At 37.8% G+C, this 15,589-nt stretch overlaps 1 long non-coding RNA gene across 1 annotated transcript; it reads left to right on the forward strand.

Annotated features, from left to right (window-relative positions):
* Window positions 1-2,056: 2,056 nt before the first annotated feature.
* Window positions 2,057-5,341, forward strand: LOC116421099. The gene is made up of 3 exons (XR_004231416.1): window positions 2,057-2,247; window positions 2,390-2,523; window positions 5,174-5,341. It is a non-coding gene; the product is annotated as an uncharacterized LOC116421099 (long non-coding RNA).
* The last annotated feature ends 10,248 nt before the right edge of the window (window positions 5,342-15,589 follow it).

Below are 15,589 nucleotides of genomic sequence, written 5' to 3' on the forward strand. Positions count from 1 at the left end.
AAACTATTCCAGTGTCTTTGCCAAGAAAGCCCTAAATGAAAATTCTGACACACCTTAATAATAAGAAATGTATAAAATGCTACAAAGCCCTGGAAATTCAGTTAATTAGGATGCAATGTGATACAGATTGTGACTTTTAGAAGTCTCCAATTTAATGAAAAGAATGTGAAATATACTGAAATAAACCTAATACAAGGTAAGATATGAAAAGGAGAAAGAAGAGATTCAAAGTGTTTGGAGAAAATTTGATAGGAGAGAGACTAATTTCAGTTGGTGGGATCAGAACTTTTTCTTTATGGAAGAGATAACTCCCCAGTCTGGGTTTTAAAGAAAGAGGATTTTAACATGTCAGTGTGGAGGAAGGAGTCTTATTTCTAGCATAAGGAATGACTAAAAACAATTTCACAGAAAAAGAGAGAAATAGACCAGGACTGGGGAATAGGTAGTAGTCCAGTTTAGTCGTAGTATATAGAATGTACCAAATATAATAGATTGCTTTTACCTAGTTCAAGGAATATGAATATGCATCAAGGACAAATCGTAGACAACCCTAAGTTTTAAGGTAAGGAGTTTTTATTTAATCCTAAAACCAAGAACATGCCTCTTTCTGAGCATGAAAGTGATGTGGTCATACCTATATATGGAGGGTAGATTAGATAAAGATAAAATTGAAACTTGGGAGAAGAGTTTAGAGGCTGTTACGACAGTTCAGGTGAGAAATAATATAGGCCTAAATTAGGATAGTGGCTAGATAAGGAGAGAAGAAACAGTGGGTAGAGAGCATTAGGTGTGATTCCTGAAGCAAGAAAGCAAAAAAAATTATTTCAAATTCTATTGATATTGCAATGAAAAGTAACATTATGTCCTTTGAAAGGCCTAATATAATTTTAAAATGTAACAACTTACAAAGGCACTCTAAATCGTCAACAATGGAGGAAAAAATACTTTAACAACTATAGTTCTGACACAAAATGAAGGAATTGGGGATGAGATGACAAAATGCTACAAAGTGCATACAAAGTGTGTGTGTGTGTGTGTGTGAGAGAGAGAGAGAGAGAGACAGGGAGAGACAGAGAGAGAAAAACAGAGAAAGAGAGAGAGAGAGAGACAGAGACAGAGACAGAGATAGTGACAGAGAGAGACGGAGACAGTGACAGAAAGAGACAGAGAGAGACACAGAGACAGAGAGACAGACACAGAGAGAAAGAGAGAGACAGAGAGACAGAGACAGAGAGAAAGAGAGAGAGAGACAGAGACAGAGACAGAGACAGAAACAGAGAGATAAAGAGAGAGAGAGTGATTGTGGCCCCTGTTCTAGTCCCCACCCAACCAGGCCAACTACTATGACTGGATTCCTCTGAGCTGATGCTATACCCTTTTTAACCAATCCTAAAACTCACCTGGTCAGTATCTTTTCCCCATGTGCCATATCTCCAATCCTTTCCCCTTCTCAGAAGCACCACAGTGCCTGCTTTCAATTTCCCCAGCAAATTACATGGTCTGTTGAAGATGCTATTCTGTTAGACTCCCAGAGCTACCTCTGTTTCTCTTGCATATCTCAACCTGAACTTCAGACTTCATGGGTATAGGCAGAAGTTTCCAGACTCATGTAGGTCTTGCCCAAGGGCCAAATGCAAAAACTGGCAGTATACCATAGATGCTTAACAGAAAAGGCACTGGGTGGGTAAGGTGTGACTTTAAGCCACAGAGCTTTCTCTGTCCCCTTCAGTAGCTGACCTGTAGGAAAGGAGGACGAAATGATGTCATCATTAATTAACAGAAAAGGACCTTCCCAGAGCAGACATCAAGGAACTAAGGAGATAGTAAAATATATACACATATTTATAGTCTTATGTAAGTAGATGCTGTCTCCCCCATTAGATGTGAGCTCCTTGAGGGCCAGAACTATTTCATTTTTGTCTTTGTATTTCTATCGCTAAGAACAATACCCAGCCAGGTCTTCTACATTATGACAATTAATTTACATTCTATCTTCCATTGTTCTCTAAAGAGCTAGACTATTCTACTGATGACCATCTAAGGGTCAGGTACATAATATGGATGGTAAGATGACACTTCTGTGGCAACCTTGCAGAAAAACATGAGCAACAATCTCATGAGACCAAAACTGTTGGTGGAGACTTCAAATCCCTATCTTCATCTAGAAAAGTTTTGGTTTATGGCCTCTGGAAGGAGGCACAATTAAGGAATTGCTCGGATCATTGACAAATCACATAAGGGAAGAAGGTTGGAAAATTTAAGCTTTCATTTTATTTTTAATCCAAATTTTGTTATTAAATTCTGCCCAGTGGGGTTCTTGTGGTCAAGGATTCCTTTGTACAACTTCTGTGGCTTTCTGCCATGGAAGGATCTCTTTTTCTCTTCCTAGAAAGTGGGTTTGGTTCATTGGATGTGATCATGGCCAGCTGTCCTGAAGGAAGAGAGAGGATAAATTTCCTCTGGATGCTCTGCAGTACAATCAATGTCACTCCTGATGCCATGGTTGGGCAGGATGCTGATTCTGTAAGTGGGGCCAGGTTCTTTGACCAGAAGAATTTTCTTTCTCTAACATAAATTAGTAATCACATTTTACTACTAACATCTGGAATTTCAAATGTGTAGAAACTGATAACATCTCTCTTTGTGTGTCTCTCTCTTTGTCTCTCTGTCTCTGTCTCTGTCCTGTGGCGCTCTCTCTCTCTCTCTCTCTCTCTCAATCTCTGTGTGTGTGTGTGTGTGTGTGTGTGTCTGTTTCTCTCTCTGTGTCTCTGTCTCTCTTTTTCACATACACAGAAACTTGTGTACATATGTATGTATGTGTGTGTATATATTTGTATATAATACATATAATGAGAAACAGACAGACAGATATATACCACTCTAAATAAAGACAGAAGAAAGAAATAAACATTTATTTAGAGCCTACTATGTGTCAGGCACTTACAAATGTTCAATCATTTGATTACAGCAAACCTGTGAGTAGGTTGCTATTATTATCCCCATTTTACAATTGAGGAAACTGAGACAGAAATAAGTATCACAGAGTCACAAAGGTAGGTTGTGTCTAAAGCTGGATTTGAACTTTCCTGACTACAGGCCCAGCACTCTATTCATTCCTCCACCTACCTGCTTCTCAAGTTTTATTGTACCACAGTTAAATTTCTACTTCAAAGCTTTGACTATCCCCAAAGTCACAAAAAGAAAAGTCACTTCTATTCTTTCTTTGCCTCCTATCTCTAAATCAAAGGATGGGTGCCAAAAAATGAGTGAATGTGCCTTACTTTTCACTTAGGGAAGGATGGGCCATATCAATTTGGGCCATTACTGGAACACAAATGAATTGTTTGTCTGGTCTAGACAAACAGTACTGGTTGTCAAATGTGAATATGTGCATGACAATAATAGTTTATGTAACAAAAAAGTTGATTACCATGTGATGAGTTCTTTTGGTCACAAAAACTATTGAATATTATCTATCAAACACATAAGCCATCTACCTAAGTACACTCCAGACATTTTTCCTACCTGTCCCCCATGCCTGGAATTGTCGCCCTTCTCATTTCTACCTCCTAGCTTTCCTTAAGTCCCAGTTAAAATCTTTGTAGTTCTTTGTAGAATGAAGGATACTTCATTCTAGAAGAAGACCATGATGTCAGGGAGGTGATGCCATCGCATGCGAGTTAAGTGAGGGAGGATTGCATAAGGTCACTTGCCTCAATGTCACCTCCAGAGCCATCTGGGTCCAATGGCAAGACATTTGGAGATGGTTCCCATCTAAAGTCCTAGATTTTGCCAGAGGCCTTTCCTGATCTACTTAATGCTAGTGACTTCCTGATCTTGATTATTTCCAATTAATCCTATATACGACTTCTCTGGATACAGTTATTTACATGTTGTCTTCCCCATTAAACTGTGAGTTCCTTGGGAGCAGGGAGCATCTTTTACCTTTTTCTGTATCCACAGTGCCTGACACAATAAGTACTTAATAAATGTTTATTAATAGATTGAAAGAAAACTGATAATGATGAAATTATATCAAAGCATTTATGATTACAAGGCCCTTACACACAATACACACACACACACACACACACACACACACACACACACACTCCTATCCAGCAGGATACTAGAAGGGCAAAAGCAGGAAGTTAAGAAAGTATGTCTTTTGTGTCTTCTCATTTGCTCTCTTGTCTCCTGCTTAAAGACCCCTACTCCCACTTCACCTGTCTCTCCTAAATTCCATTTCAGGGATTCTTGCCCTCAGGCAATTGTCTCCTCTCTCTTCCTAAGGAACAAACTGAAAGCACCTTATTTTGTTCTTTTTTCCAGGCATTCTGAAACACCCACAAGCTTTCAGGAACAAAAGGAAAAGTTCCCTCATAATATAACTTTCTACAATACTGAAATATAAACTGAAGACATTATGGGGGCACAAGCATTCATTTGATCCCATGGCAATATTAATGCAAGAGAGTGAGGGTGGGTCAGGGCTAGCATATTGCCATTATCAAAAAGTAATCTGTGGACAGTAACAATCTACACAGGAAGTTAGGTGATTTAACGAATCAAGGACCAGGTCTGGAGTCAGGAAGCCTAAGGTGAAATTTATTAACTGTGTGATCCTGAGCAATTCATTTAACCCCCGTCTGCCTCAGTTTCCTCAATTGTAACAATAGCACCTATCTCGGAAGGTTGTTGTGAGGATCAAAGGAGGACACATTTTAAATCACTTAGGACAGAAACTGACACATAACAGTTACTTAACAAACATTTGTTCCCTTCCCTTGTTTCCCACTGCACTTACACCCGCAGAGTGAAATCTGTGGCAACTATCCTTAGACTGTAATGAGATCTTCCATGTCATTAAGATGGTTAATTTACAGACACCACCTACAGCAAACACTTCAGCAATTTCTGATCCCCAGAGAATGAGCTGGCAATTACACAAATGAGGAAATGAAGGAGGGGTGGGCTCCTGATTCATTCACATTGTCACTAGCCTTCACTAATACCTCTCCCTTCACTGTCATTACACTAAACATATTTGTCCTTCATTCTCAGTTGTAAGACTTTCTTCCTGTTGATAGTAACTAATGAAGCTCATGCCATAAGGTTAAATACTTTCCTTGTCTTTTGACTTTTCCCTTGTCTCCTCTCCCATTATTGTTAGGATTATGAAAGCTACTTCCTGCTCACCCATGATAATGAAGGAGACAGTGGAAAGAACAATCAATCAACAAATCAGCAAAAAAGTATGGGCTTCCTTCTACTTTGTGCCCAGCATTGCGCTAAGAAATATGGGAGATACAAGTATAGGGACAATGTGGAAAGATTTGAGTTTTTCCTGACCAAATATAGTACTACTGTTCTCAAATAATGCTTAATGGTAACTCATTTATAAAACAAAGATATATATACAGTATATTCATTTTACACACACACACACACACACACACACACACACACACACACTCCTATTCAGCAGGATCCCGAAATGGCAAAAGCAGCAGAGGTACTAATCTTTCCTGAATAAGCCATTCACCCATCAGAACCAAGAAGATGATGATTCAAGTCTGACTTTGTCCAATTTGGCTGTGTGACTGAGCAAATAACTTGACTTTTCAATGATCCAGGTAACTTAGAGAAAGAGTAAATAAGCTTCCTCACCTCAGTGTTCTCTATACCAATGAAATTGCAGTTCCAGTACTTATTCCTCCTCCCTAAAAACACAACCTAAAGTTTGAGGCATATTGTCTAATTAACAGTCTTGTCTGAGGTAATGCAGGTATTACCATTCCCATATTATGTGCCTTTTGTACAAGTGGAAATGTCTTACCCAACAAGGGGCCACTGAGTCACAGTGGATGGAGAGCTGGACTCGGAGCCAAAATTGTTGTTCTTTGTCCCTCATTTTTGAAGAGAACCAATAATGTCACAGGATGATGTTTTGATTTGCTCATGAATTTGGATTTAAGTGAGAGAGAATTGCATCAAGTCATCAGCCTCCCTTTTTCATTCAGTAGCAGGACAAAAGTCAGAATGGCTGACAATGGCCGGGGATGCAGGGTATGAAACTAGTATCTTTGATACTGGACCAAGCTCTAAGTTCTAAGTTCTCCTATTGACCTGCTTCAGCTGCCCTCATGGCCATGCTGCTGAAAATTCTTCCTTTGATGCAGAAAAAGGAGGACTGGATGGGGAGGAAGGCCTTTAATCCTGCCTGTTACATAGCTAGTTCCCATTTAGGAGTAAATGTGATAGGGTTAAGACAATTGGCCTTTCAGTGCTATGGAACCCCTTAATGGGATAGGGGTAGATTCTATTGGAAGTCCTTCTTTGGAACCCATTTCAAATTTAAAACATGGAAACGCTCAAACTTCCCTCTATCCCCCCCCCAAACTATCCTTTATTCTGAAGCCCATCATGCTGAACATCTGCCCATTTTACCAAGGAAAATCTTCACATCCCCTTATCTCACCAATGGGTTTCAGACCTATCAATTACCTTGTAAACTAAGTGTCTGGTTTTCTGGAGTATGGTCTCTGCATATACTACAGTCTTTTGTAGCCTCAATTGAGAGTAGGTGAAAGGTGGACACCAGAGGTGGATGAGCAGCCCTGAAAAGGCCTCAGCAAGCCCTGATACCGAGGCACTAATCCTCCCTGAATAAGCCATTCACCCATAGGACCCAAGAAGGTGATAATTCAAGTCTGACTTTAGTCGCTTTTGGCTGTGTTATTGAGCAAATAACTTTTCCATGATCCAAGTAACTTAGAGAAAGAGTTAAGAAGCTTCCTCACCTCAGTGTTCTCTATACCAATGAAATTGCAGGACCAGTACTTATTCCTCCTCCCTTAAAATGTAAGCTCTTTGAGAGCAGAGGCTGTTTTCATTTATTCTTTATGACCCCAGAGATGAACACAGTTCTTGACAAACACACAACAAATTTATTGAAGGGAATAAGATCATAGATAGATTGATTTGTCAGAATTTAAAGTTAGGACAGTTTCCCCCTCAATAACTCTATAAGGCAAGTAGTACAAGTAGGAATACCCCCATTTTACACATGAGGAAACAAAGAAAGGAAAAATGACTTGCCAAATATTTGTAGCAGCCTTCTTGTAGTGGCAAAGAACTGGAAACTGAGTGGATGCCCATCAGTTGGGGAATGGCTAAATAAGTTATGGTATATGAATGTTATGGAATATTATTGTTCTATAAGAAATGATCAGCAGGATGATTTCAGAAAGACCTGGGGAGACTTACAAGAACTAATGCTAGGTGAAGTGAGTAGAACTAAGAAAATTTTGTACAAGGCAACAACAAGATTATGCAATAATCAATTTTGATGGACCCAGCTCTGTTCAACAATGAGGTGTTTTAGGCCAGTTCCAATTGAGTTGTGATGAAGAGAGCTATCTGCATCCAGAGAGAGGACTGTGGGATCTGAATGTGGATCACAACATAGTATTTTCACCTGTTTGTTGTTGTTTGCTTGCTTTTTGTTTTTTTTCTCACCTTTTTTTCCTTTTTGATCTGATTTTTTCTTGTGCAGCATGATAAATATGAAAATATGTATAAATTAATTGTATATGTTTAAAATATATTGGATTACTTGCTGTCTAGGGGAGGGATTGGGGGGAAGGGAGGGAGAAAAATTTAGAACACAAGGTTTTTCAAGGGTGAATGTTGAAAGTATCTTTGCATATATTTTGAAAATAAAAAGCTATAATTTTTTTAAAATTACTTTAAAAGGGAAGAAAAATGACTTACTCATAATTGCTCAGCTGGTTCCGGATGAAAATCAAGTTGAACCCAACTCTCCTAATTCTAGGTTCAATGTACTTTCTACCACAGCTGCAGCTTTCTATATGTAGCCCCTCAGTGATAACAGAAAGACAAAGGGACCCTTTGCCAACATGGGAGTCAAAGTGGAAATGCTACTAGGCTGTTTTCCGACTCTTGGCCTGTTCTCTACAAAAAGGAAGTCGATTTTAATGTAAGATCTAAAAGGAAACATGTTGAATAAACTTTGGAAAAAATTCATTTCTGGCTCAATGCTCAGCATGATGGGCTTAAGGATAAAGGGTGGTTTGGGGGGGAGGGATGGAGGGAAGTTTGAGTGTTTGTGTGTTTTAAATTTGAAAAGGGTTCAAAAGAAGGGCTTCCAATAGAATCTAACCCACCCACCCCCATCCCATTAAGGGGTTCTATAGCACTGAAGGGCCAATCATCCTAACCCTGTCACATTTACTCCTAAAATGGAAACTAGCTATGTAACAAGCAAGATTAAAGGCCTTCCTTCCCATCCTGCCCCCCTTTTCTGCCCCAAAGGAAGAATTTTCAGCAGAAAACCTTTGTGAAAGCAGACAGCAGCCACCCTCTGTGTGATGGGACATCACTGTCCAAGTCATAAGGGCTCCAGCTGAGTGTGCAGGAGGATGGCCCTGGAGTTCAGGAATGGGAATATTTCACAGTGTCCTCCCCCAAATGTCAAGAGATATTTCATTATCCTTTTTCTTAGCCTGGTTCAGCTCTGAAGTCTAGACTGTATTCAGATAACAGCTGTCAGAGACAGCAAAGAGGGTTATACTTCAGAGAGATAAGAGGATGCTGGATTTCTCTTGTAAAGTTCCTGGAAGGCTCTTAGGGGGCCCCTCTAGTGAAACACTGAAGTTAGAGGGTCCGGCTCTGCATGTCTAACTGTGAGATAGGCTTTATTCATTTGGAAGCCTTTAATGAGAGACATAGGTACAGGGTCTTTTCACTCCAGAACTCATTCTTAAGTAAATGTTCAGGAGCCACTCCACCACAAAATGTCAGCCATGATGGAAGGAGTCCTAGATTTGAAATCAGAAGGCCTAAGCTGCTGTCTGATTTCTAACACTTACTAACTGCATGATCCTAGGCAAGTCACCTTATTAAGCTTCAGTTTCTTTTTCTGTAAAATGAATATAAACATAACTCATCATAACATATCATTAGATTACCTATAATAATCATAACTTAGAGTTGCTATAAGAAAAATGTTTTGAAAACCTTAAATTCCTATAGAAATGTGAGCTTTTAAAATCTATAACCCTTTTTGGAAGAGGTGATACCATTCCTTTTGCTCATGATTTGAGATCATTTGAATACAGGGATGGTGAGTAAATGCCAACCACACTTTATAAACATTGGTTAGGGGAGAAGGGCCAATGAAGGAGGATCTGACAGTCTACGCTTAAATGAAATAGGACGCAGGAGTATTGCCAAGTTTAAAGCTGGATTAGTTTCTCCTATCTCCTAAAAATCTTTATTTAAATTTTTATTTAATATTTTTCCCCCATTACATTCAAAACTTTTTTTTAACATTTGTTTTTAAGACTTTTGAGTTCTAGGTTCTTTCCTTTATCCCCATCCACAATTAAGAAACTACATATGAAGTTATGGAAAACATTTCCATAAAAGTCAAGTTGTGAAAGAAAACATAGATCTCCTACCCTAATGAAAATAAAAACTCTCAAGAAAAATTAAGTTAAAAATAAAGAGAGAGCTAGAGAGAGTAACAGATAATGCTTTGATCTATATTCAGACTAAACCAGTTTCTTCTCTGGGTTTAGACAGAATTCTTCATCATAAGTTCTTCAGAGTAATTATGAACCACTTTACTGTTGAGAATAGCAAAGTCATTCACAGCTGATCATCCCAGAACATTGCTATTACTTTGTATACAGTATATATCACTTTGTTGATGGAGGACTTTGCAGGTTTTTTGTCCTGAGAGCATCCTCCTCATCATTTCACAAAGAATAATAATATTTCATCAGAGAAACTTGCTTCAATTTTTTTATAATTACTATTGCTAATTGTATTTGCCCCTATTTATTTTTTTCTCTCCTCAAAAGTGCTTTGCTATTGAGTATTCCCTCCCCCAATATGCCCTCTCTTTTATCACCCATCCTCCCCTTCCCATATCCCATTACCCTCCTATTTTCCTGCATCTCCTAAAAATCTTAACAAAGATTTAGGTTGGGGTTAGGGACTGGCAGTATGTAGAGATATTTTATAAGGAAAGGCTTCAAGATACATGGCAGATACCAACCTACTTGAGCTGAGGCAGTTAAGTTGCCCAATAGATAGAACATTGAATTTGGAATCATAAACTCATGGACACTGGACAATGATAATGCTCATCCAAGAGTGGCCCTAGAAAGCATTATCCTTTTTTTCTCCATTCTCCCATTGGAGAGGGGTAACTAGGTGACAGCCCTATATTGAAATCTGGCCTCAGACTCTTACTAGTTGTTTGACCCTGGGCAAGTCAGGTGACCCTGTTTCCTTCAGTTTCATCTATAAAAATGAGCTGGAGAAGGAAATGGCAAACTACTCCAGGATCTCTGCCAACGAGTCAGACATAATTGAAATAACTAAACAATAACAGACCATTGATGGAATCTCCATTTTGGAAAAGGACTGAGAAATCTCTATATTTCACCACCAAAACTCAGCTGCATTGTCCCATTGGTGAATTCTTCTTAGAGCCTCTATTTCAAGGAACTATCCAGACCAACCACATGGAATTCTCCAGTTGTTATCATTCTCCAAAGCGGGGAATGTTCCCCAGTGCCTAGCTCACTACTTCACATCTAATAAGAATTTGATGATTGACTATAGGCCCATGTAGGCAGTTTGAGAATGTAGTAGATAGAGAGAGCATTGGGCTGAAGTCAAAAAGATTTAAGTTTGCATCTTCAGATACCTAGTAACTGAATAAATAAGAGCAAATTACTTAAATGCTCTCAATTTCAACCTCAATTTCTTTCTGTCTCTGTGTCTCTGTCTCTCCCTGTGTTTCTCTATCTGCCTGTCTGTCTGTGTGTCTGTCTGTCTATGTATGTGTGTACAAATGCATATATATGTGTGTATGTTTGTGTGAGAGAGATAATAGGATCTGTTAAAGGGCTGTTATGAGAAAACATGTGAAAAGCTTTGCAAACCCTAAGACTTAGAGTTCCATGTCCCCCAAGACTCAGGGCACAAAGTTTATCAAGAACCAGCAAAAAGTAAAGTAATACAATGACACAAAAGAAGAAATGCCTAAAAACACAGCATCTCTCAGTTGCTCTGCTCCGTTGCAATCAGATTACATGTATCTATTTCTCCCTCTTTTATAGAAAATTGGCTCTAGAAACAATCATGCAACAGGCCAGACTAGAATACTAATAACCATTTATAGAGCACTTTAGGCATTGAGGTGCCATTATGGATGGAACACTGAGCCTGGAGTCAGAAAGACTCTTACACTTACTAGCTATGTGATTTTGGGTAAGTCATTTAATTTTGCCTCAGTTTTTTCATCTATAAAACAAGCTGGTGAAGGAAATGGAGGACCACTTCAGTATTGGCCAAGAAAACCCCAATGGTGTCACAAAGACTTGGACACAGTTGAAACAACTGAACAACAACACAGATTACCCATAAATGTTACTTAATTTGATTCTCCCCGACAACCCTGTAAGGTAGGTGCTAGTATTATCTCCATTTTGCTGATAAGGACACTGAAATTAAATGATCTGTCCAGGGTCAAATAGCTAATTTATGTCTAATTCTGGATTTGAATTCAGATCTTCCTAGTTTCAGGTTGGGTGCTCTATCCACTGTACTACCCAGATTCCTGGTTTAGAATACTAATCCAGATGTTCTGACTCTTCCCTGATGTTATCTGATGCATTTAGGTAGTCCCAGAATGCATGGAACAATGGGGCCTTTTCTGGGGCTATAGTCCTCAGCCCTCAATTTGTTGACCCCATAGTTCAATGGCTCTGGCTTCTTTGGTAGGATAACAAGCAAAAGCCAGGTCAAAACTTCCCTGAATCAACAGAGAAGACAACATGAGCATTGAAACAAGCAAAGAACATCTTATTGCTGCTTCTCCTTCTGAGCTAAAACTGGAAAGAATTATGTGTCTTGATCCCCATGTCTCTGCACTCTCTGATGAAAAGAGTCAACCCCAAGTCTCAGAGCAGCTGCCTGGAGCAAATGCTTGAGTAAAATTTCACCTCTTGCCTTGCCAAGATGTGGCTTTTAAAGCCTGAGTTGCTGATGAAAATGTCAACAGTGCTCAGCTCAAGAGAAAAATGCTCATTCCACTGGAAAAACAGCATCCAACATTCCACTAGATCAATGGCGGTCTCGGGCACATTTCATTGTGCAGTGGGAATATCCATAAAGTACATTTCTCTTCTTGAAGCTTATGAGAAGCAGAATTTAGCGCATTTTACAGAGGCTGAGTTTGTCAGGACAGTTGGAGATAGACTCAGTTCTCCTCCTTACCTACCCAAGGATGCCAACTTAACAACAGTCACAGAGTTGAGGCTTGGAACAGGGTGGTTTAGCAGAGGCAGCTCATCAGGGTCAGGTGTCCAGTCTGTCTTCCTTTCAGCAATGGAAAGTTTAGGATCCAAGTTGAGAAACTGGACCTCCATATCCCTGCACCTTCCAAACATGTCCTTGGCTCCCAAATGTTCTTGGTTCAACAAGACATATCCCAAATGCCAAAAACCTCTTGTCACAAGAGACAATCATGGAAATAACCAAAGGAAGCCAATAGTTTACAAGAACCACCTAATTCTAGCCTAAAACCTCATACAAACTCTAACCTTTAATCAATATCTAAAGTCTGTCCATCCTATAAACACAATTTAAAAGCCAGGAAAGAGGCCTTTTTGGCACCCCCATTCATTAATAGCATTTCTATGAGCTTTATATAGCACTTGGTTTATAATCTCTAATTATTTTGTAACATATTTTTCTGTAGTATCTTGCCTATGAAACTGTAAGTTATGAAGGTCAGAATTATGTTTTAGCCAAATTATGTATCACCTCCAGAACCAGGTTATGTGTATATGTAGAAAACACAATAAACATTTGTTGAGTGTAATCTCATGCAACTTTTATTAAGTACTTAGTGAGGAAATAAAAGAAAAGGTTTAGTCAAGACAAAGTTCCTGTATGGATATGTATACATATATTGTATTTAATATATACTTTAACATATTTAACATGTATGTGTCTACCTGCCATCTAGGGGAGGGGGTGAGGGAAAGGAGGAGAAAAATTGGAACAGAAGGTTTTGCAAAGGTCAATGCTGGAAAATTATCTATGCAAATATCTTGTAAATAAAAGCTATAATTAAAAAATATTGTAGAGGTCAAAAAGGATGACATTTGAGAAAAGACCTTTAGATTTGGCAATTTAAAAATCATGGTAAGAAGATGTCATCACATTTTACCTGGACAATTGCAATATAGCTTTGTAACTTTTTTTCTGCCTGAAGTTCCACTCTTCTCTGATTTATCCTTGGAAGACCTGAGTTCAAATTTGACCTCAAATACTTACTAGCTATGTGATTCTGGGTCTCATTTACCTCAACCACAAAATTGAGATCATGATGAGCACCTATTTCTGAAGCTTGTGTATCCAATGTGATAATATATGTAAATCATTGAGCACAATACCCAACATATAACAGATATTTAATAAATGTTTATTCCCTTTAAAAAAAAAAAAAAAAGACAAAGTTCCCTGTCTTGGTGTTTCTAATTTAGCAAAGAAACAATAAAATGTATTCAAATAACAAGAATAAAAAAATCTATGATAAAAGCATTAGAAAGATGTAAGCATGGTTCACTATGAGATCTGATGTGGAATAATATTCATCCCCAAGTAGATGACTAAGAGAAATTCAAGGAAGGCTTTTTAAAGGATATCACATATGGCAGGGTATTACTAGCTGTATCAGTTTAGGATTCTGTTTAAAAATAATAATGGCAAATTTTTATATAATATTTTTCATATATCATTACACTTAATCTTCACAGTGGCCCTCTTCCTGCTATGATCTCTATTTTATAGATGATTAAGCTGAGGTTGAGAAAGGTTAAGTGAGGTAGAAATTGAACAGGGGTCTGTCAAATACTAATTCCAGGACTCTAGCCACCACCTAACTAGAACTCTAATTCTAGACTAAGAATTTGATTAAGGTTCAATTTTTTTTTTTTTTTTTTTTTTTTTTTTTTAGCAATCAGGGTTAAGTGATTTGCTCAGGATCACATCCTTTGACTTCAGGACTGGTGCCCCTAACTGCAACAGTCAAGATTCAATTGTTTTTAATTCAAAGGGTCTAACATGGACCCTACAGTTAAGTTTAAATCTGACATAAACACTAATCCTATTAGAAATTATCCCAAGTACACACAAACATAAAATAAAGATCAGGAATAAAATTTATTGTGCTAAAAAAAAAAAAAAAAAAAAAAAGGTAGGATAGTAATCATGATCTCAGATAAAGTTAAAGTTAAAATAGACTTAATCAAAAGAAAAAATAGGAAAACTACACTATATGTCAGCCATATTAACACTGTCTTAGACTAATTAAATAACTAGACAGCATAAGATTGGAATTTTGCTGTGGTGTGGGAAATGCTGAGTTGGTGGAGTTAGAAAAATATGGAAATACTTGAACTTATAAAGGAAGATGTTATACACCTTCAGAGAAATGGAGAAACAGGATAAACAAGCATAGTGTAGTATACATAGATGCATGTAAATGTATATATGTATATGAATATAGATATCTATATATGTACATATATGTTTGTGTGTATATATCTGTATATGTATATATAGTATATATGTATGTGTCTCTCTATCTGTGTTTAATTGTAGCTTTCTTGGGGGAGGGAAAAGGGAGAAAAAGATAAAGTAAAAAATGCACAGCAGAGAGCAAAAAAAACTTACAAGAAAACAACGAAAAGATGGACAGCTCTGGACACAATGTGTAGTATTTATCATCTAGGCTTTATTGAAATGGAAATTTAGTGTTTAAATTTTGAATCCTCTCTTATGTTCTGCTGTGCATATGACAACTTTCCTCCCCCATTTTCTATTTAAGCTTAAAGTAAATATTAAAAAAAAAAAAAAAAAAAAAAAACCTTTTACAAAAGAAGAAATTATCTCAAAGCTCCAAAAGTAAATTTAATTAATTGTTATCAACTCCAGTTACTGATCCTGACTTTGATTCTGGAAATTTGTGAGTAAGAAAATATAAGGAAAATTTCGGGCATTCCAGTGCCAAGGGAAGAAGCTATGTCAAACCTAGAAAAGAAATCATAAAAATATATTTAATCTAGAAGGATCCTCACAAGCCATCTAGTTCAATTCCCTTATTTTATGAGTGAGGAAACTAAAACCCAAAGATATTAGCCAGCTTAGCCAGAAGGATTTGAATCCAGGTCTTCTCAGACTCCAAATCCAATGTTCTTTCTACCTCATCATGGTGTCAGAGATTGACTCAATTAAACCTGTTTTCTAGCTATAATAAGTGGTCCTGGGAATAAACACTGGTGATTGAGCTAAGCACTTCCAAATCCTCAGTTCTTATTCTCCTCCAACCACATGCCACAGAGATATGAAATCAAAAAAAGAGAATCACTCATGTTCCCGACAATAGGCTTAGGACAATGGATTCTATTAAACTGTTCATTTCTTAGAAGGCTTGTTGCCAAAGTGAGAATTTCCTAACACTATGGGCATAGTTAAAAGA

This window comes from Sarcophilus harrisii, chromosome 2 (genome assembly GCF_902635505.1).
Source record: "Sarcophilus harrisii chromosome 2, mSarHar1.11, whole genome shotgun sequence".
Classification (NCBI taxonomy): Eukaryota; Metazoa; Chordata; class Mammalia; order Dasyuromorphia; family Dasyuridae; genus Sarcophilus; species Sarcophilus harrisii.